Raw genomic sequence first — 23,040 nt, 5'->3', positions numbered from 1 at the left:
GAAAGGGGAAAGGGGAAAGGGGAAAAGTGAAAGGGGAAAGGGGAAAGGGGAAAAGTGAAAGGGGAAAGGGGAAAGGGGAAAGGGGAAAGGGGAAAGAGAAAAGGGGAAAGGGGAAAGGGGAAAGGGGAAAGGGGAAAGGGGAAAGAGAGTGGCTATAGGAGCAGGCATCACCTGTGTGAGCAACCCAGCCTCATCCATGCCACCCTGCTCCGCCTGCCTGAGCTGCCACTGAACTGATGGTTGAACTGAATGATCCTAATGGTCTTTTCCAACCTTAATGATTATATGAACCCAGTTCATTGTTTTTAAAAGTATTTTAATAGCAGCTACGCTGTTTTGCTAACATTTCTCCTTAGTGTGCAGTATAATAGACTGATCACAAGGAGGGCTTCTAATATAAACCTCCATGGCTGATAGAGGACGGCTCCAATTGGGTGGGCATGCCCTGGAAATGTGCAGTGCTGATGGAGATGCTCATACCACGTTTTTCCTGCCTGACACCTGCCACACGGTATGAGCAGAAGCCACCTGCAGCTAGAGCAAAGCAAAGCCTCCAGAATGAAGATTTTTAGTGGTTTTCTCCCTTTTTGGCCATGGTTTCCCTAAGAAAGAGAGGTTTCTGCAATCACGTGCTCAGCATGTTGCCTGTCTCCCCTAATCACTCTCCAACTCAGCAGTCAAACTCGATAGAAGTTGAGTGACGGCTGGAAATCTCAAAGATATTGAATTCCTGGAGGTTTGGCAGAAATGGGCAGGCAGGCAGAGATGAGAGGCCTGCTTGTTCAGCCCAGCCAGGCAGGCTCTGCAGAGTCCACCAAAGGGAAGGAAAACCATGAAAGCTCCAACCCAGGGAATGGGATGAATGAAAGCACGCATCATTCTGGATACTGAAATCAGTCAATCTGACGTATCAGCCCTGGAAAAGCAGCCTTCTATAATGCAGACAGGCGCCTAACAGCCTGTTTCCAAATAGGAAATGCAATTTCCATGGGAAATTCTTTTTTTTTTCTCTCTCTCTCTCTTGGTGAAAGAATTAAAATATTCAGAAGAAAAAAAAAAATAAATCTTTCTGCTGTGGCTCAGTGCAGACTGAAACATTTCAGCACAGAAAGCACAGGAGCACTTCCTGTGAGCAGCTTCCATCTGGAAATGTCCAGGTCCCCTGGTTGCTGGGGAAGGTGTGAAGGGGAAGGAGAGCAATGGCAGAAGGTGGAGCGAACCCCGGGTTGGGTTCGCAGGGCACACGGGCAAACTTTATTTGCACGCAGGCTGCGAAGCACCCACTTAGAGATGCCTTGAGACCTACTTGCAAGACTAAGTAAAAATACCTCCCTGGGTCCTGGAGCTGGGAAGGAGGTTTCCAAAACAGGCTCGTCTCCCCGCCTGCGCGGAGGCTGGGGTTGTGACTCCCCGGGAAGCTGTTTGTAGGTCTCTGTTGGTGGGCTGCAGGCACCCGCCTTCCCCAGCTGTAAGTAGGGCTCCCTCCTTCCTAGAGCGTTACACAACGCGGCTCCCTGGCTGCATCCCTGTCCTTGCTGCCCCGACTCGGCTGTGGGTTCGGGAAGCCTCTCCCCAGCCGCCAGCTGTGCGCACGTCTTATCAAAAGCCAAAGCTGCGGCCAGATGAACGGCGATGCTCATAAACGCCTTAGAAGGCAAATGTTAACGAGCACTGAGCGGAGGGCAAGAAAAGCCCTTAATCGCATTAGCTCCGCTGCCAGAGCTGATGAACATCCCCAGGCCCAGCTCCCGGCCCAGCCAGGCGGCACAGTGGCAGGCTGAGCTCCCAGCCAAGCTTGACCCCAAAGAAATGCCTCCTCTGAGCGGGTGGTGCTGGCACCATGTGGTTCTGCAGCCATGAGTCCCAATGGGCTTCCAGTGGCTTGACTGAGCAGGAGTGGGAAGCACTGCCCAGCTCCTTGCTGAGGCACACTGATAAATCAGAGCCAGGGACATGGGGCAGAATGGACCCCCCTTGACAAGCATAAGGAGACCCTTCCACATGGTGCTGGATAAAGGAGCCTGCCTGAAGGAAGGCTTCTCCACACCATCATTACGCTGCGAGGCTGGAGGAGAGGGAGGTGCATTTATGCACTGCAGCTCGGCTTGCATAAATAAGCCATGTGCCAGGTTTTCATACTGGAAGCTCTGCTCCCAGCTCGTGTAACTGCCTGGGCTTTTTTATGCAGCCAGGAAATTATGATATAAAAATATACGTATAAAAAATAACGGCTCTCCTCAGATCAGCGGCCACGTGAGCACAGCCTGCTGTGCTGCCCTGCCTGTGGTCCTGCTCACCCTGCACACGCGCTCACGTGCCGCTCCACAACACACGGCGATGGGTTTTTTACGACGCCAGTCTGCAGTCCCCCTTGGGAGAAAACGTGGTTTAATTTTTATTATAACCTTAAAAAGGAGACTAGTGAGGCATCTCTTCCATAAATTTGGTAAGTGACATTTACTTTCACACGCGTTAAAGCTGCTGATGGATCAACCCGAGGAGAAGTGTCCCCTGGGCAGGGCACCTGCGGCTCAACTCCGCCCCAGGGCTCCCTCAAAATGCACCCCATCCCCAAAGTGTGCCACACTGGAGAGCTCCAGGGATGCCTTCTGGCCAAGGAACCCCATGTGTAGGGCCAAGGGACCCTACACCATCAGTGCCTTCCACCCTACAAGCGTTTCTGGCTGGCATGGGTTGTCACCCATCCTGGCCAGGCTAGAACGGAGTTTACTGTGCAAACGCAACAGATCTCCTTGGCCACCGAATCCGGCTCCCTGCTAGTCAGGAGCCTGCCAAGTTTCAATCTGAATACACATAAAAGACCTCAACAGCTGGGTGTTTAATTACAGGGCTAGGAATCAGGCTCTGCAGAGCCCTATCAGGTTATTGCAGCTCCCTCGAGCTGGCTGCATGGTGTGCCAGGAGCGGCCCCGGGCAGCCCAGCAGCTCCAGCTCTGGCTGAGGGTGCAAAAGCTCAAGGAAGCGGAAAACGCAGTGAGCAGAAGGCAGAGCACAGAGCTCAGCCCCTTGCTTGGGCAGAGGTATCACAGTGGCTCTGTGGGCAAGCTGCTCTGCCTCCTGTGGGTCTGTCCCTGGCAACGTCTGTCTGTCCTGCACAGTAGGGCTCCCTCTGGGTAGCAAAGAGCACGACTGAGGACTCAACCACCACTGCACCACACACCTGTGCAACTCTTTGTTCTGTTCTCGGTATCCAGCAGCCCAAAGCTGGCACCCACTCCTTCCTCCAAGTGCTCCGTGCATTGTGAGCAAACAGAGCAGCGATGAGCCGGCAGCAAAACGTGCAACTTCCCCAGCACGGGGGGTTCACTGGAAGGTGTCCAATTAGTTAGCGAGCACTCCAGAGCAAAGCACTGTCAGCAGTCAGTAATTAATTGCCACAAGACAAGCGGCAGTGAATACATCTGAGCAACCCACGTCTGTCCTAAGGATGGACATAAGAAAAGAAGATACCGAGACGAGCACGACCCTGGAGCCACAGCGCCCAGCCTCTCCCAGCAGGGAGGAGGAGCCTAGGCAGCAGGCAGAGAGGACAGGCTCAGCCCCAGACCCGTGCTGACACGGAGAGGAGCAGCAGGCAGTGACACCGCAGGGGTTATGAATGGATGGTCCGGATCCCCAGAGATGCGCATCCATCCCTCCGTGCAGCACCAGCAGCTGCCATCCCTGATGCCCCATAACCAGTGCTGGCACACAGGGATACGGAGCACAGCCGAGCAGCCCTGCCCTGCTCCCACACGCTCGCAGCAGCACGTCACAGGCACGCACGCTGCTGCGGCGCACAGCCCGTGCGGGCTTTGCTTCTGACGAGCAGAGCTGCAGTCATTAAGGGAGAGGGAGACGTCAGCCCAACCAGGCACCTCCCACTTCCACCAGCCACAAGCGCCGTGGAAGCCCCGGGATCATTTCTTCACGTGCTCACGCTACAAGTGTTGCTTGTGCTGGAGACGGCGGGCACAGCGGGCAGCTCCGCTGTGCTGCTTTGGCAAAGCGTCATCTCCTGCAGGGATGGCAGGTGTGTCACTGCGCCTCAGCCCTTCTCCTTTCCGCAGCCGCCTCCCAGCAGGCTCCTCTTGTTGCAAAGCAAAGGCAGAGCCACGAGCGCGGATCTCCCCCGGCGTGCCCGCAGCGACACCGGCGCTGTGCCCGGCCGGAGCTGCGGAGCGGTTGTGCACGCGGCCGCCGTGATAAATCAGCCCGAGAGCCGGGCTTTTCGTGCAGCTGCCTCATCCCCTGCCAGCATGACAATGTGATTAATTTTCAGTGCAGATGAAGCTCATTTCTTACCGGCACGTGACGGCCGCGCAGCCGGCGGGGGTGAGCAGCGAGTGCAGGGGGGTGAAGGCGAAGGCGAAGGCAGCACGGAGCCGCGCTCGGGGCAGCGCCGGGAGGAGAGCTCGCCGCATTCGGCTGCAATTAAGCACGGTGCTGGAGAGGAGCCCTGCGTGGGCAGTGAGCTTCTATCGCCGCTCGCACACACGGCCGAAGCTGGGGAGCACTGTGCGGCAGGAGGAGAGTAAGAAGATTTGGGGAGAAGCAGCCTTGAGATGCTTACTGCGCTTGGGAGAGGCCATGCCACCCGGCTGCCTTGCACACCTATTCTCCCTTTGGGGCTGTTTTCCACCCCACAGCCACCCTATGAAAGGCACGTGCTTGCGTGCCCTCCATCACCGCCCTGCGAACAGCCAGGCGGAGACTGGCAGCTCCCAATCCATCATGGGCTGCAGCTCTAGGAGGAACTGCCTGGGATGGCAGCACTGCCTGCTGCTTCCTGACGTCACTCAGGCCTGCCCTGGGAAAGCTCAGCCTGCTCACCACCCATTGACAGAGTTTCTGTGCTGGAGCAGTGCCCGAAGCGGCAATGCTGTTGACACAGCGCTGCACAGCACGGCTCTCCTGATACCAGTGCACTGATGCGGGGCACTGAGCTCTCTGGGGCTCCTGCTCGGCCTTTTCCTCAGAGAACAGAGGCACTGAGTGTGACCGGGTGGATGCCCACCCTCCCATAGACACCCCTGGGTTTGCAGGCACTTGCACAGCAGAAGCAGAAGAGGAAGGCACGAGTGCACGGCAGGCACAGCAGCTTGGGTTGCACTGCTCTCACCTGGATGGCAATCTGGGGATCCACAATACGACACCACTGGGAGATGGGGTGCATGAATCAGAAGGAGATGGAAATGCCAGGAAGAACTGCAGATGATCATCCGTGAGGAAAGTAAAGGGTGCTGCAGGCACTGTGCACCAGTGGTCTGCCACATGCCCTGACTCTGGCACAACTGATGCCAGGCCGTGGTGTCCCTGCTAGTGCTCCATATCCCTCAGCCAGTCATCCCAGCAGCAGGTGCCCCTTCTTGGCACCCCATCTAGCACCCCAAGGGGCCATCTCTGCACCTCTGCAAAGCACAACCAACCCAGGTGGCAGCAATTCACTGCAGTTTGCTCCAGCATCCGTGCCCACTACTGAACAATACATCACGACCTGTTGCACGGGAAGCCCGCTATGATTTCCTCCCTTCAGGAAATCAAAGCCATGCCTCCCCAGTCTGACCATCTTTTCTCAGCCTACAGCGCAGGAGGAGCCCGGAGCCAGGAAGGAGCCTGGCATGGATGGAACTGTTTGCAATCTGTGCAAGCGATGCAGCAGGAGTTCAGCCAGGCCATGTGGGCCAGGGACAGCAGAAACGAAGCAGTGCCAATGCGTGCAGTGGGACTCAATTATCGGCCCTACAGGTAGTGCCAAACAGAGGAGATGCACTTTTTGATATGTGTACTTTCTAAAGAAAACGTGTCAAAGAGACCGGATAGGAAGGCAACACAACATGTGATGGCCCCGCTGCTTTGGAGGCAGCCCTGCTAATTTCTCTCTGCACTGAAGCAGGACACTTTCTGCTGGTTTAAATTACACTCAGAAATCCCAGGGTGACTTTGGGAGTGCAAAAAACATCAAACAAAGAGAAGGCTGAAGGACTGGCTCAAAGAAGCAAGGATGGCCTCGCTGCACCCAGCAAAGCTGTCACGGGAACGTGCACAGCACCACTGCCCTGTGATGTGACCCAAGCCCCAGCCAGGACCGTGCAAGGCCATGCGTCCCCAGAGCCTGGCCCTGGGTACATCTGTTTACTCAAAGCCTGGCACCAGCTTTCTCAGGGTGCTTCATCTTGAAATACAAAAACCAAAGGGGTTTTTGTCTTTGTTTACTGAGTTCCTTCGCTGGAGCAGGGAACCTGCCAGGCCTGATCTGTGCTTCACTAGAAGAAAGCAAGCAGGGTGGCTGCAAGGAGCACGCTGCTGGAAAGGTCGTATGGCCAGCACTGCCACCCCTGACCTTCATGGTTCTTCCAGATCCTGGGTGCTCTGAGCCACATCTGAACTCACTGCCCTGCCACATCCCCAGGGAGGCTCTGCTCCGCTCCAACCCAGCGCTTTGCCCTCTGATCTTTGCAGAGCTCCCCCAAATCCCCCCTGCACTTCACCATGGGATTACTCAGTGGAAGTTCTACGTTCTCATCCAGCATAGTCTACCCAGTGAGGACTGAAGATGCCCCCCTTTGCAGACTGCAGAAAGGCAGCGACAAATGCACAGTTTGCACACAGCGGGGAGATAACTGCGCCAGCACATGTGCTGCCTTTACACTGTGCTGAAGTGCTCTGGGATGGACCCTGTGCAGAGCCTGGCAATGGAAAATGCAACCCGGCCCTCACGGCTGAACCTTGCCCCCCAGCACAACATGGAGGAAACACACTGTACTTACCGGAGCTGGAGTCCTGCAGGGACCCGCTGCTAGGTGTGAGACCTGGAAGGGAGCAGAGAGAGATGTGTCAGTGGGCTGGCCACTGCCAGCAGTGGGCATTGCAAAAGGGAATGCAGGCAGGCTGGCAAGACTGTGCCAACAGCTGAGGTCCTACTTCTGGCCCCCCCGGCAGCATGCAGAGCTGGCAGGGCACTGCTGGCCAGAGGACAGACACGGGGCATGCTGAGACACAGGCTTAGCTCTTGACTACCCTGCTGGGTCATGTGCTGGTGAATTCCTGAGCCAAGGAGGGAGAAATTGGGAGCAACTTCACACGTGCGGAGGTGCTGGCACCCACCCTGGTGTGAGCACACCTGGTGCTCAGTGCCTCCCCAGCTCCCACAGCGCGCTATGCAAACCCGTGCAAAGGAGTCACAACAACTATAAATTCCTGTGAAAAAATCTCTCCGTAAATACGAGGGAAGGGGAATTTACAGCGTTTTCTTTGGAGATTTCTCCAGGTGTTCCCTATTAAGCCATTGTGTTAGTTTGCATAAGTATTCCTCAGACAATAAAGCACGTTCCGCAATCAGTTACCGGCAGCGGCGGGTGTGCGGCACACCAGCAGCCAGCCGTAAAGATGACAGACGGGTTCCTGACGTCACCCATCTTCAGGGGGGCTTTAAATCAGCACCTCAGCAACAGGTTGTGCTTAGCCTGCCCCAAGGCAGGAGGATGTGGGAAGAGGTGGGATGCAGGGGGCTGTGTTGCCAAGGGTCACCTCATGGCTCCGTCCCTGCTTGGGGACGCTGCCTGGCGGCGCAGAGAGCCTTCAGGAGGGTGAAGAGGAGAGAACCCCTCTTCCAATCCCTGCAGCTCTGCCAGGCTGACAGGTTAACATCGGGAGCCTGTGCTGTACTTTGGATGTGACATTTCTTGGCGTGTTTAACACGTCCTTATCACAGCTCCACTGTAATTCAGTGGAGATGGGGGGGAGAGAGGCAATGGATAGAGCGTTTCCTCCCGGCATGAAATGCGGAGCATGTCCTCCGCTGAGTGCAATTACTGTGTCTCTGACTCCTGTAATCTGGCTAATACAGTTAAGTATACTGGAGATTAAGGGATTTTGGACTGCAAAGTCCATTTCATCCACCCAGGCCTGTGCAAGGTGATGCTGGCAGAGAAATCTCCCGCAGAGGTGTTGGATGGAGCTGGGGCAGGCCAGTGGATGATGGTCACACCGCATCCCTGAATTGCTGGGGGGAGCACAGAGCAAGCCCAGGGCTGCAGCAGGAGATGGTGAGGGGGAAACCTGCCCTGGTTCTGGGGCATGGCTACAAACCAAGGCCTTGTGCCAGAGAGGCTCCCAAATAACCTTCCTGCTCACCTACACCCCTATAAGCACATGTATACAGTGGTACGGAGCTGGGCAGCCCCTACAGGGCCACCCCACACATCCATGGGGCCCAGCCCCAGCCAGCTCGCTCCGACAATTCAAAGCCTGATTCCAAATGTTAGCTCTAGAGCTCAGCACAGAGCAATATATACAGAGCAAACCCACGTTGTCAGGAGATACCCCACAGCCATCAACACATCTGGATGCAAATGATCGCTTAAACGCCCCACATGGTTCCGCGCATACGCCATGGATTTACTGCCACGTCTTGTAGAATTAGGAAGGATGAAATAAGGCAGCTGAACAGCGCTGGGCAGGTGGGAGCAGCCACCAGCTGGCTGCAGGGCTTTGGCTAGGGAGGGAGATGTGGGTAAGCTCAGAGGGATGCAGTGCTGCTCACAGCCCAGGGGCAGCACACTGGGGCTGTGCCCCACAGCAGCACGGCTGCATTCCGGATCTGCAGTCTGAAAGTCAGCCAGGACAGAATGCGCTGTGGTCCAGGGCAGGAGGGGCACTGCGACCATGTGAAGCTGCCTCAGAATCATAGGATCACTATAAGTGGAAAAGATTTACAAGATTATCTAGTCCAACTGTCGATCCATCCCACCACGTCCCTCAGTGCCACATCTCCTCAACTCTTGAACACCTCCAGGGATGGTGACTCCACCACCTCCCTGGGCAGCCTGTGCCACTGCCTGACCACTCTTCTGGAGAAGAAATTTTTCCTGATGTCCGACCTGTCCGTCCCCTGGCACAGCTCGAGGCCATCACCTCTCATCCTATCGCTGTTACCTGGAGCAGAGGCCGACCCCCACCTCACCACAACCTCCTGTCAGGGAGTTGGAGAGGGCAGTCAGGTTTGCCCTGAGCCTCCTCTTCTCCACACTGACCCATCCCAGCTCCCTCAGCAGCTCCCCATAACACTTGTGCTCCAGACCCCTCACAGCTCTGCTGCCCATTTCTGGACACGCTGCAGGGCCCCAATGTCTTTCTGGCAGTGAGGGGCCCAGCTCTGAACACAGCACTCCAGGTGCAGCCTCACCAGAGCTGAGCACAGAGGGATGATCGCTTCCCTGCTCCTGCTGGCTGCACCATTGCTGGCACAAGCCAGGATGCCACTGGCCTTCTTGGCCACCTGGGCACACTGCTGGCTCGTGTTCAGCCAGCATTAACCAATATGCCCAGGTCCATTTCCTCTATACAGTCTTCCAGCCACTCTGCCCCAAGCCTGTAGCTCTGCCTGGGGTTGCTGTGGCCAAAGTGCAGGACCTGGCCCTTGGTCTTGTTGATACCGAAAATAAGGCACCATTTTTAAGCAGCCACGAGCGCTACCAAGCTCAGAAAGGGAGGAAATCTGTCTTCAACGGAAAGATGGGGTTAAAAAAACAAAAAACAAAAAACAAGTGAACAAACGATCCCGGGGAGTGACTATAACACCTTGAAACCGTCCTGCTTTGAAAAGCAGGGCTGGTGCCGGGAAAGAAAGCCTCATTACCATCAGAAACCCTCGCTCCTGCCCTCACCTCCCCGCTCATTTCCATATCACAGGGCACACAATGCCTTTCTTCGCCCGGAACGATCGGCACAGCCCCGCACCCGCGGGAGGAGCGGGCGGAACAAAGCCGGGCCGGGTGGCACCGCGCTGCCTCGGGACCCTCATTGCAGCTCAGGGACCGCTCCCATCGCGGATCTGACCATTGGACGACTTCATCTATTTTTTCCCTCAGCTTCTGGATTCTTTAGTCAGTCAAATAAGGCTCAGGCATAGCAGAAGCGGCAGAAAATCAAGCATTGTACAGGCTGCGGCGAGTTATTTTCATCTTAATGAACGTGTAGGAAAGGTTGACAAGTCTTTATTCTGCTCTTAGGGGATTGTCGGGAGGTTCCCAGCTGATATGGGAGAAAAAATTAAAAGCATCAGAAGAAATTACAGCAGGAAGTCAAACCCAGGTCTCTGCATAGCGCCAAGCAACGTGTGCTCCACAGAGCTGGGTGCGAGCAGGGTTTCCAGCCAGCACCAAAAATGGCTGTTTTTCCCCAAAAAGCACCATGGACGTGAGCTAAACTCACTGGATTCATTCTTCTCCTCCCGAAAAAAGCAAGGCAAATCCGGTTGTGCATGGTCAAGTCTCTGCAAAGACCTTGGGTTGGAGCAGAAGGGCACCTAAGTGCAATGAAGCCCCCAGGAGGCACTGCCTGAGGCAGAGCCATGAGGTTCCCCATCCCGGGGGTACTCTGGGGCTGAGGTCCTCCTAAAGGGAGCCACGCTGTGCCATGCTGTGCCGTGCTGTGCCGTGCTGTGCCGTGCTGTGCCGTGCTGTGCTGCTGTGGCTGCTCAGCCCAATGCTGCGCTGCACAAGGCGATGCTGTCAGCACTGATTGATGGCATGGTTCAGAAGGAAATAAATTCCCAGGCTTATTGCAGGAGGTGAATCGGGGGGTGTATCCATCTTAAAGATACTTAATGAATGTGCCTCAGCACGCCGAGTGGCAGCAGATACATCTCCGCAGCCAGCACTCCCTGTGCTGCTCCTTGCAGGGCTCAGGCACAATTTAGCAGCTTCTTATTGATTTTATTTATGCTTCCCAGGCCCTGGCAGAATCTAGATTGCCCCGGCCCAACGAGAGCCCTGTGGTCTTGGTGGGGATGTGCCTGCCTTGAGCAGGGCGCTGCCAAACCACCTAGTATGGTAATTCTGGGGATGAAGCCTGTGCTCCAAGTGGTGTTTTGGCCCCTGGACCAAGAGTTGAAGATCACATAGACCTCAGCTCAGCTCTCAGACCAAGGCAGAGGATGATAGTGCACTGCTGGGCAGAACCGTCCTGCACCAGAGCAGAGGTAGGACCAAAAGGGGTGGTCCAAAAGGAAGAAGCTGTGTTATTGGGAGGTAGGAGAGGGAATCCCAACAAAAGAAAAGAAACAAGGACCTTACGGGAGACAACTTTGCAAGAAAGACTTTGGAAAACCTTAGCTTTTATTCAGCATAGCAGACTTTCACTTTTAAGGCAAGAAAAATGGCAATCAGCAGTTCTGGTGCGTGGCTTTGCTTTGTTTTTTCCCTCTTTCCCTTGAGGGGGAAAAAAAAGAAAGGAAAGCAGCAAAGAAAAGCAGAGCCCTGGCTGACCTTTCTGGCTAAGCGACCTTGTCTGAATCACTGGATGGTAACAATGAATGAAATGCCAGTGCCCCAGTTCATAAATATCAGCCTCCTCTGGGGGTGAAATGCCAGCTTTCTAACGTGTAAATGCTGCAAAGCAAATGTCACCCTCCCCGAGGTGTGAAATGCCAGGTGGCAGGATCTGCCAGGACGGGGCACGGTGGGGCAGCTGGGGCCGCCGGGTGCTGCTGGGTGCTGCCCAGGGCTGTGCCTGGCTCCTCCTGAGCTCTGCTCTTATAGAAGTAGAGAATGGTTGGCTTGGAAGGGACCCTAAAGATCATTGAGGTTCCAACCTCTGCCATGGGCCAAGTGCTCCCCCAGCTCAGGCTGTCCAAGGCTCACCTGTATCCTTGTCACCTCCAGGGATGGGGCACCCACAGCTCTGGGCAGCAGTGCCAGCTCCTCATCCACTCTTGTCCTGTCACTTTCAGACCACGTAAGACATTGGCCTCCATCTTATTTATAAGCTCCCGTGAAGGACTGAAAGGCTGTTCTCCAGCTCCTCCTTGAGCTCTGCTCTTCTCCAGCTCCTGCTCAGTTTCTGCTCATCCCCAGCACTCCCCCAGCGCAATGCCTTGAGGCATGCAGGCAGGAGGTGCGGGACAGGCATGGCACCCACACTGACAGAACCCCATCTTAGGAAAGCTGCCTTTGGCCTCGTTTTTCCCCCTTTCCAAGCGTTGCTCCCCCAGCAAACCAAGCATGAGATTCCTCAGAATGGGCCAGCCAACCAAGTAATCAAATCTAAAGATTGCTTCGCATCAAGCCAAAATAGGTACTTCCAGTTTCCTAAATGGAAAAACAAGTGAGTGTAAGGAGATATTGCCACATAAAGAGTTTATCGTACCTGAAACTCCTAATTTTCAGTGAGTGCTACCGCTGCTGGTCTTAATCCTATTTATTAAGCAGGAGGAACCATCAAACACGCTGTCATTGTGGCACCGAGCAGAAGAAACAAGCAGGTGAAGCCAGCAATATACGCAATGCTTCTCCACCCCGACGTGTGGCCAAGTGCTTTGCTTGGACCAAGGATCCATTTCCCAGCAGATCCCATTCCCTTCTCCCCTCAGCACCAGTGCAGGCTCAGGATACCCTTTTGGGGCTGATCTGCTCCCCCAGCTCCCAGCAAGGCACCCCATAAAGCCGTAGGGCTGTGCACACACCAACATCCCTACCTGCTGCCAGAACGGCACGGCGGCAAGGGAATGAATGAAGCTTTGCTTTGTGTCCTGTGGGATCCGGAGCTCTTCTCTCTCCCCCCACCCCCCCCTTTTTTTTTTTCTCCCCCCCCCCCCCCCCCCATAAATGTGTGAAATAATTTCACCACTCTTTTTTTTAAATTCTTTCAGCTACTCCTCCTCTCCCCGGATCTCACCCTTCCCAGCATTTGAAAATAGCTCATGAAAAGGAGGAGGAAGGTGGGGAGGGAGGGAGGGGGGGGGAATGGGAGGGGGGGAGAATTAAAGGAAATGTGTGGGGATGGAAAATGGAAGGGGAGAAAAGAGAAAAATGCAAGAGTAAAAAATATGCATCTTTAAAAGCAAGTCAGGTCTGGCTGGTGGCTTCCACCGGAGCACCCCGGGCTGCCCAAAATTCCCCCCTTGGGGGGGGAGGGCTGAATTTTTTAACCTTTTCCTGCTGATTTGGAGGGCTGGGGAAGGCTCTCTGTAGCCTGTCACTGGTTACACAAGGCACAGAAGTGGGGCAGTGCAATCACACCCCTCCACGTCCGGTGCAATCCCTTGGCAGAGAGCAGCCCCCCATGCCCACCAGCACCGCCTGTGATCAGAGCTGGCTGGGAACCTTCTCTCTGAAAGGCTTTCCTCCCTGTGCAGTGCTGACTGCCGGAAATGAAATGTTTGGGAAAATCCTGATGGAGCTGATCATTCTCCTGCAGAACCAAGCAAAGGGAAGGGGCTGCACAGGGCCATCACCAAGCACAGGTAGCAGAGCCCCCTAGCCCAACTCCCAGGCTGGGCGTAAGGCCTTTGACCACGAGAGCAAAGTGGAGGGCATGGCCTGGCTGTGTTTGGGCAAAGGCATTAAGCTCAGAAAGGGGAGAAAGAAAGGAATGAGTGAAAGCAGGAGCAAGGCAGACATCCCCTCGTTGCTGCTGTTTGCTTGCTTAGGGCTCCTGGTTCCATTTTTGCATGCACACCAGTGCTCACCCCATTGCTGGGGACACGCGTGCAGCAGAGTGCTGACAGCACCCAGCAGGGGTGGGGACACCCAACGCAGGGCAGGACGGAGCCGAGTGACGCGCTGAGATTATGGCGGAGTCTGAACGAGAGCAAACGCTAGAGGGACACATCCCAGCTCCTTCCTTGTACAACAAATGAATGCTCAGCCCTAATTCAACTCAAAGCAACTGCTTGACGCAGGGGGGCCCGGGGATTTCTGCTCGCGGCAGCACAGAGGGGAATCCGCGGCGCAGCGGGAGGGCTGGCAGCGGTGGGGGCCGTCCCCTGAGGAGCACAGCTCTGCATCTGAGCATCTGAGCCCAGAGGGTGCTTCCCACCCTGCTTGGGAGCACAGCGGGCTCCTCGCTCCCACATAGAAGAACCTGGGGAGCCAAAAAAGCCTGAAGCAGTGGGGAATCAGGCTGGGGTTGAGACCCACCTCTAACACAGGGCTGTGCCCACGTTGCAGAGGTCCGGCACTGAGGAGTGCATGGGGGGCTGTACCAAATGGAGCCAGCTCTATCTGCATGCTTTACTGCCTCGGCCAAGCCCCTCAGCACACAGTGACCACTGAAGCCAAATCCTGGAGCTGGGGGTGATGCTGAGCGTGCCTCCGACATCCTTCAGGAGCTGCCGCTGCGCTGCTCCCTCTTCCCACCCTCCCACAGGGACGCTCACTTCTCCCAGCTGGGATGAGGAGCAAACAAGTCCTCACCCACTCCAAGTAGGTGGCTTGGCAACGGCCGAGCAGGAGATGCTTTCTGCTGGCGCCAACCTGCAGAGCTAGCTCAGCAAAGCCAGATGATAGTCAGCGAAGCCGCCCTTTCCAAGAATAGCACCGCTCGGCACGCAGATCGCTCCTCCTCAAGAGAGCTCTAAGGGCTTAGAGCACTTCACGGCACCCCAATTTCCAGCACACAGGAACAGTGCTTGCAGAGCTCATCATTTTCTAGTGCATCTTCATTAGCCTTTAAGCACTCTGCTGCTGGCCTCCCGCATCTCCATGGCTGCTGGAGAGCCCGGGCCACATTCTGCTCTCGTGCACATTGGTGTAAGTGCAGGCAAGGCAGAGCAGTATGGGAGCTAATGGGAAGTGGCTCTGTTCCCACAGGCCCTGTCATGCCAAGGACTTCTTCCCTGTGCCCCCCACCCTGCCTTCCCCAACTTGGTGTTACCAGCCGAAGCCAGGTGCCCTGGCTGGGAGCTTCTCCCCCAGCTCATCGCTGCACCATCACTGCTTTACTCATCTCTGCTGGAGCTGCATACCTGAGGCAGCTTATCTGGGTCACGGCGTTCCCCTTCCAGCCCTCTGCAGCAGGAGGAAGACATTGTGCTCTGAAGCAGCCCTGCCACGTGTCCCATGCACTGCGCAGGGGACCAGAGGCTGTGACAGCCTTTCTGAGACTGAACCCCCTGGAAGGGGAGCCCCACCACTGCCTCTTGCTGCCTTTCCACAGCTTCTGCTCACACCCCATGCACACACTCTCCAGCCCAGGTGCTCAGACCAGAGGCAGCAGGCTCTGGCAGCAATGTGCATGGACCTGAGCTCCCTCTGCACAGCTCTGCCCTCACCTCCCCATCCCCTTCTGCCCCGCTGACAGGATGGGATTTGCCACAGCTGGCTTTTCTGAGAATCGCTCATAAATCCCAGCATGAGAAGCGCCGGAGAAGAGCTAACTCTGACCCAGCCTTTACCTTTGCCTCTGGGCATGGCTGCGATAAGACCATTCAAAATCCAGGCTGAGGATATCCTGCCCAGCCTGCCCCAAATCTGGCAGAGAAAATCCTCCAGTGCTGCAAGGCTAAAACCAATGAGTGGCACCAAGCCACGGCCATCCCTGAGCCAAGCAACGTCCCAACACCAGCCCCAGCCACCCACAACCCAAACACTGGGGGTTCACCAGACAGAGGGAGAGGACTGGGGGTCCATCCCAGAACACCTCTTATTGAATGCCCTGTTGATATGGTGCTGCCTGCCACTCCCTGCTGCCCACCCTCACAAGAGGCAAATTGGAAATAAATTAGCCAGCATTTAAAAAACACAAACAAGCAAGAGAAGAGAGCGCTCCCAACTTTACAAGCCCAATGGCTGGTGGTAAATGGAACTCATTTTCCCGTAATGAGGGACGACTACACTTCGTTAGCTCAAACTTTCTCATTAATCACCTTTGCATCGCCGCTGTCTGCCTCGTCGCTGTCAGGCCATAATAACATATGAAGAGCATCCATTTATTCCCCAACTTCCCACTCAGTGGAGATATACGGCGCTGCAGGAATGGATTTATCCCAGTGCATGGCTCCCTGCATGAGAATGCCAATCTAACCATGAGGCTGAGTCAGACCCTCCTTTCTCCTTCCCCTGCCCTTTATTTCGTGTTGCAGCCAGCAACTGGAGGCGGCTGCGGGCAGCACGGGGCTGCTGCTCCTCTATAAGCAGTACTTCAAGGAGTGCTTTCTGTAACGTGACAGCTGTCACAATTGGAAATGGCCATTGCTCTGGTTTCTGTAGCGGCAATCTCGGGTTGGATGCATGCTTGAACAAAACCCACACGTGCACAGCAGCCACAGAGAGCGCCGGGGATCCACGCCAGTGCAGGAGGTGGGGAAGGAGCTCCCAGAGGCCTCGCCAGCACAAGGACAACGAGTGGCACGTGTCCCTGGGGGGCTGTGGGGCCGGACACAGGGATGGGGCTGTGAGTGACCCCTGAGTTGACGCCCATCCTCAGCAGCCGGCTCCATCCCCGGCAGGGCAGCGGGATTAAGTACAAGTTATAATTAAGACTGGATGTTTGAAGAGAAACATAATCTCCGTTCCGTGGGATTCGCCGGCACAACAGTAATTAACGTCTCATTAACATTCGCCTAATTAAGCAGTTTATGAAAGTGGGTAGATTTGCATACTGCTCTACTTCAGCTTGGCTGTGCTCCGTTCAGGCGCCGGCGTTAACCCTTCCTACACCACTCCTCCTGCAGCACCCTATGGGCCTCAGAGCAGCAATGCCCCTATGCTCACCCAGTGGCCTCGGGGGGAGGTAAGGAGGAGCACTGAGGCTCCCCCAGCCCCTCTGGGGACAGCAGGGCCACAGCACCGTGCCACCACACAGCCATCCCTGGGAGTGCCGGACGCGGTGCTTCCCTCCGCTCGTACCCACTTCTGCTCTGCTTTTGGATTAGCAAAGCCACTGCATCCATCATGTGCTTAAAAGGAGTGTGTGCAAACCCACTCTTCTTTTTTTTTTCCTTTTTTTTTTTTCTTTTTTTTTTCCTTTCTTTCCCCCCTTCCCTCCTCCTAAAGGGGAAAAAATGAGCTCTCTAGTTAGCGGTTAATGCTTGCAGTCAAGATGCACCTTTGCAGCAAATACAGCGGGAGAGAAAAATTCATGACACAGCCTTTCATTGAAAATCAATACAGCCCAGACCTGCCCGTGATACACACACTCAATTTATCCCCCGCCTGGCTTGCAGCATCCTCACCACCAGTCCCCCAGCCGCAACAAGGGGAGGGTGCCCCAGCTCTGGGGGGGCACTGGGATCATCCTAGTGTTCTACACACGTCCCCAGGTGCTGAAACAGGGCAAGCATTTTGAGGATGCACAGGGCTGGCACACAGATGGCCCCATGTTCCTGCAGCGCACCGCCGCCTGGCACCGTTGGGGCAGACCTTGCCCTACCCAGTGCTGCAAAGGCAATTTCTGAGTTTGCTTCCACCTCACAACAGGTGCCTGCAGCTACAGCAAAGTGCTTTGCTCTGGCTCTGCTGGCCAAGTGCTCCTGATTTGCACTTAAAACACCTCTACCATGAAAGCACCTCTTCATTTTCCCCTCTCCACGTAGCTCGGGAGCCTTCTGGAGGTGCTGATGGGCTGACCCGAGCCTGGCCTGAGCCCAAGCTGTGCAACCAGGCTACTCATCTCAACCTTCCTCTCCTTCCCCACCCAGGAGCCCCAAGGCTCCAAAAACTGCTGACATCAAGCGTATGGAGCCTTGCATCAGTACAAGGGGATGCTGTCCTGCTGTCCCCGAGCCCAGCGGCACCGGTGCTTCCCATCTGCTCCCGGGGAGGGTGGCCACACTCAGGGTCCTGCTTGGCACTGCACAGCAGCCTGACCTACTTTCCGCAGCACAGCCTGGGATGGGCACAGCAGCACAGCTTTCTTCTCCCCTCTGGCATGTACGGAGCTGTGCCATAGAGCAGCAGCGAGCTGAGCTGTCCGGCTGCCCTCCCTCAGCCCTTTCCTGCACTCAGGCCAGGGACTGGTGCCTTCCGTGCCCTTCCCCAAAATATTCTCAGCACATTGCAGCTGAGAGGAGGATTTATTGATCGCCTTATCTGCGCCTGATCCCAGCTGGAGCAGCGTGATGAACGCAGCCGGCTGAGCACAATGCCTTCTTGCAAGGTCTCAGCAGCAGGAGCAGCTGGCAATTTGTGGGTGCCAACCAAGGGCAGACCCCTCCCTCCCCCAGACCCCCAGCATGCAGGAGAGCACACCAGGGCCTGCATTTCAGGAGAGTTAAAGAGGGTGCTGACAGTACCCTGTGGGCAGGGGGTTGGGGGGGGTGGACAAAACAACCCCAAACTACTTTGCCTGATCAATGGTAAGCAGTTTAACCACTGTTCCTCTGCTGTCCAGGGAGCCCTAATTCCAGGTATGACCTGAATCTCTAAAGAGAAAGAGAAGGGAGGTGGGGCTGGCAGGCGAGAAGACGAAAAGCCAGGAGTGTGACGGGTGCCAATTTGTCCCTGTTCCCACTCTGCAGACTGGCTGCTGGGAGACAAAGCACCTGCTGGCAAGGAGGGATCACCGCGGAGCAAAGAGCTGCTGGTGGTGCACAGTGAAACCCCTCCATCACCCAGCCAGCCCAGAGCAGATGGAGTGACGGACGCAGATGGAATAACAGATGCCGTTGTCATTGCAGAAGAATCCTCTTGGTGCATGAAGCGAGACCCCCAGAACGTGACCCAGGCACTGAACGCACAGGGGGAGTTAGCGGACATGAGCCAGCCTGGCCTCAGTGCAGCCATATTTAGGGAGCACATTGTAAAAAGCAATGGTGAAATGCTCAGAGCATCCCACGGCCACGAGGAGGAAAACAGGGATGCTGGCACAGAGAGCATCCCTACCCTCAGAGCATGGTGCTGCAGGCTGATGGGATGCAACACCCAGGCATGCAGCTACATCAGCAGGGCTCACAAAGCAACGCTCCATAAAGTCACACCAAAAGCTTTCCAAAGGGACATGAGCTGCATAGGGGGCTCTGAACTCCTGGCCCACCTGAAGGACCAGGGCACAAAGAGAGGGGGCACAGGGCTCCAGCACAGCCCTGGAACACTGCACCCCGAACACTGGGGAATGAAAACCAAAACTAAGGTAGAAAAACCTTCCATTCCTCGAGGTAAAATCAAGTTTGTCACTTGGGTAACAAATTGGCCTGCCTGACTGGCAGAAATAGCTTTGTTAAAACGTCTATATGTATTTTTTTTTTTAGTTGCCTTTCCTAAATGAGTTGAAGAATGGGGAGGGTTCTCAAGTCCCTGTGGACAGCCAGTCTCTCTCTTCCCTTCCTCGCACGGAGCAAGGTAATTATCTGCCAGGAGCCCGGCTGCTGGATGGCTGGTTACGCTGCTAATTAGCAGGAACGAACCAGGCCCCCGGGGCACGCGGGGCCGCCCCATCCCGCTCTGCCTTCCTCACTGCCTCCTCCTCCTGAGCAGCAGCAGCGCAGGATGCCCCTTCCCTCCCGAGGGAATGTATCCGTGGCCAAGAAGGATGAGGATGTCCTGGAGAGCACTGCTGCTGCTGGTGCCAAAGGACTGGCAAAGTTCTTCACCCTGGGGCAGATTTTCCAAGCAGTCTCCCTTTCCCCCTAAAAATACCAAACCGACTGCTGAACGGGATAAAGGAGAGCCCCAGGGCATGGCAGGCATGGTGCCCATTGCAAGGTGCACCAAGGGGAGCACCCCCAGCAACCTGTCGTTGTCCATGAAGGCAGGCAGAGCTGGGGCACCCAGCATGCCAGCACTCAGCTCCCCATCCTCCTCACAGGCAGCAGGACAGCAGAGCACGCTGATGCTTCAAGCACAGCTCAGCTCTCTGCATTCACAGCCAGAACGGACAGCAGGCACACAGCAGCATCAAGCTGCTCCCCCAGGATCTGAAGAGGCCCTGGATGCTTCCATCTGTGACCATACACCCCCCAGCAAGGACTGACCACCAGGACACGGTCCAACTCCCCATCACATCACTACACCTCACAACCCACTGCACCCTGCAGGGAATAACGCAGCCCCACAACACCCTGCTCCAAGCTGCACTGCCCCAGAGGAACATCAGGAAGAGTCACTCACCCAGACAGGTCCTGGGCAGCTCAGGCTCCTCTTCCCATTTCCCCACACCACGAGAGGATGGGCCTGCAGCAAGCCGATGGCCAGCACCGTGCTGCTCCCCTGAGCTCTGCCCCTCTGCAGAGAGCCCTGGAGCTGCTCAGCCTTTGAAACCAACGCCCCTGCGCACACAGACACTGGTTTGTGGGTGCTGTGCCGCCTTCAGGATTTTTTTTTTCCCTTTCCCTTTTTTTATTTTTTTTATTTTTTTTCCCAGAGCATTTTGTACGTGCAGATGCCCCGGCTTCTTACAATTCAGCCTGGGGGCGTGGGAAGTGTTTTGGAACATGCCCAAGCTGTCTGCTCCGTGCGTGCGTGCTGCTCGATGCCATCCATCTCCAGCCCCCGGCCCCAACCCAGCAAAACTCCAATGCTGGGAGCATTGGGCAAGCTTGGTGCAACCCATTGCAGCAGTCAGCGAGCTGGGGAAATCTGGAGCCAGCCGTGGGGGCACGGTGCTGCAGGGGCCATGCTCATTCCCTCACCCTTCTGCTATCAAAAAAAATAATATTTTGGGGGTGTGCTGTGAACACGTGTTCATCACGCCCATTGGGAGCCCTGCCCCAAAGCAGAGCATCCGTGCAGCAGCGCAGCCCAACGTAACGCGTCTCCTCCCAAGCAAATTCCCAAGTGCCGTATGAACAAATAAACGAGCTGCAGGGATTTAAGAACTTAACCTATGAGACAGCAGCGGTCAGACTCAGCCCAGCTAGCGGTGCGGAGCAGTGGGGTGGCACAGCAGGCTCAGGTGTGCACCAAGGAAAGGAATGGCCGCACCAGTTTGCACCAGCTCAGCATCCAAACTGGCAAAGTATGAGAAGGAGGGGGGCGTAAGGAGAGTTTGAACTGGCGAGATGCTAAAAGGAAGGGAATGCAAAGCACCAAGGCCCTGGGGGAGCCCCATTGCGAGCTGTACAGCAAGGGGACAAGGACAGCAGGGCCACTGCCAGCAGGGACTCCCGCTGCAGGCTCACAACAAGCTGCTAGGAACCAGCAGCAAGGCTGTCTTTGTGTTTGCTTTTAAATCCCTTCAGCAATCCGCTATTAAAGCGCTCGTCAGTTCGCTCAGGGCAGGCTCCCCCCTCCTCCAGCATCACTTCTCTGCAGATTTGAGTGAAACTCATATTCTCCTATCAGAAACGTGAGATTTCAAACACACAGAACATTGGATTTGAAAGCTGACTTTTGTTGGGAAGGTGCCTGTCTCTTTGTTCACAAAAGGGCTCATTTTTCCTGGAAAAGGGCCCAGATTTTGAGTGAAAGATCAATAACATGCAGAAAGCAGGTCCTTGTATTTAATTTTCCATGATACCAAAAGAAAAGAAAAAAAAGGAAAGAACACAATCCAATGCTGAGAGTGAATGAATTCACAATATTTTGCATTTGTTTATCCCCTAGTGCTGTGCTGGAATATCCAATTCAATCCCAGGGGAAGACACAGCCCTTGGGGCTCCTTATAATCATAGAATCATTAAGGTTGGAAAAGACCTCTAAGTTCATCTAGTCCAACCTACCACGGATATCACCCACTGGCCACGTCCCTTAATACCACATTGATATGTTTATTGCATGCCTCCAGGGATGGTGACTCCACCACCGCCCTAGGCAGCCCATTCCAATGCCCAGCCACTCTTTCTGAGAGTAAATTCCTCCTAATATCCAACCTTGTGACCACCCTCCTACCTCTGGCTGCCCATTGGGACCTCCCAGCTCAACCCAGCCACTGTGGGGGGCTCCGAGGAGTGAGGACACCACCCCTCTGCTGTGTTAATTACAATGAGCACGTGGGCAGTGGGGAGACAAAATTACTGCAGTTACAGCCCAAGGGGGGGGAAACACAAAGACACGGCAGTCAAGATGCTGTGCAACAGTCATGACATGCTGTATGTATCCTCCTAGATCCATATGGGGGAAAACTAACACTCTGGCAAATTTACGAAGATGTGTGAAAGTGATTATATTCCTGAAAATATCTCAAGTGGAATGGCCTACCTGGCATATTTTGTTAGTCATGAAACACGATCCGCACACCGACTGTATTTTGTGTGGCTCCCCATCTGCTTAAATACTTTAAATACTGATTTTTTCTTTTTCTTTTTTTTTTTTCCTTTAAAAAAGGGAAAGAGCACGATGACAGCAGCAGCACAGTGCTGACTCAGGCTGGCAGGGGGCACAGAGGGGGCTGCGTTCGCCACCAGCAGCGTGATGCAGCGCATGCCTTGTCCAGATGGTGCAGCCACCTCCCTGGCCAACGACCAACCTTGGCTTGATGGGGACCAGCCCTCCTCAGCCACTGGGATGGATGTCACCATCCAGTGAGCAGAGCAGGTCAGCAGACACGTGGCCCCAGCCCCAGCAAGGTGACTGAAGGATAGGTGGCACTGCAGGGAGACACTGAGTCACCTTTTGCTGGTTTCTCCAAAACTCCCCGAAAGGCCATTCAGTGTTTTCTCACCCGTATCTGCCAGCACCCAGTAGCTAAGGCAACCTGGCTCGAAATCAGCTGAGAAACAGGCTTCAGTATAAGCATCCGCATTCAAAGCAGTTCTGAGAGTTGGAGAGGGGACACAGCCCAGAGAGATGTGGGTGTCCCATCCCTGGAGGTGCCCAAGACCATGGATGGGCCCTGGGCAGCCTGAGTTGGAGGACACTCAGCCCATGGGAAGGGTGGAACTGGATGGTCTTTAAGGTCCTTTCAACCCTGAGCCATTCTATGGTGTGCTCCACAGGGATGGAGCATTCCATATCCACGCCACGCAGTACTTTAAAGAGAAAAAGCATTTTCCTCACCTTCCACCTCTACAGTAGCTGAAGAGGAAGCTGCAGTTTTACAGTGTGGTCACCTCACAGAACCACCGTGCAAATGAAATGAGAAGAATCTAGGTGTAAACACAGTGATTTTCCACCCCGATTCCAACAGAGCATTTAACCACAAAGGGATAATTTTTACTTATTTAAGCAGTTATCTTCCAGTTACACAAGGCAATGGCAATTACATAGCACAAGGCAGCCGTGCATGGCACTTACAGTGTAACTACATTGTAATTACCCCAGCTTGATGATGGGGAATGATCAAATGGGATCAGAACATCCCAGACAAATCCTTCTTCCCAGCACGTGTTGGCTGCCAGAGGGAGAACCCATCTACAGAGCTATGGAAAGCAGAGAGCAGAGC

Source organism: Lagopus leucura, unplaced genomic scaffold, assembly GCF_019238085.1.
Source record: "Lagopus leucura isolate 7727_CA_CO unplaced genomic scaffold, USGS_WTPT01 Super-Scaffold_100015, whole genome shotgun sequence".
Lineage (NCBI taxonomy): Eukaryota > Metazoa > Chordata > Aves > Galliformes > Phasianidae > Lagopus > Lagopus leucura.
The sequence above is the reverse complement of the archived record's forward strand: the minus strand, read 5'-3'. Positions refer to the sequence as shown.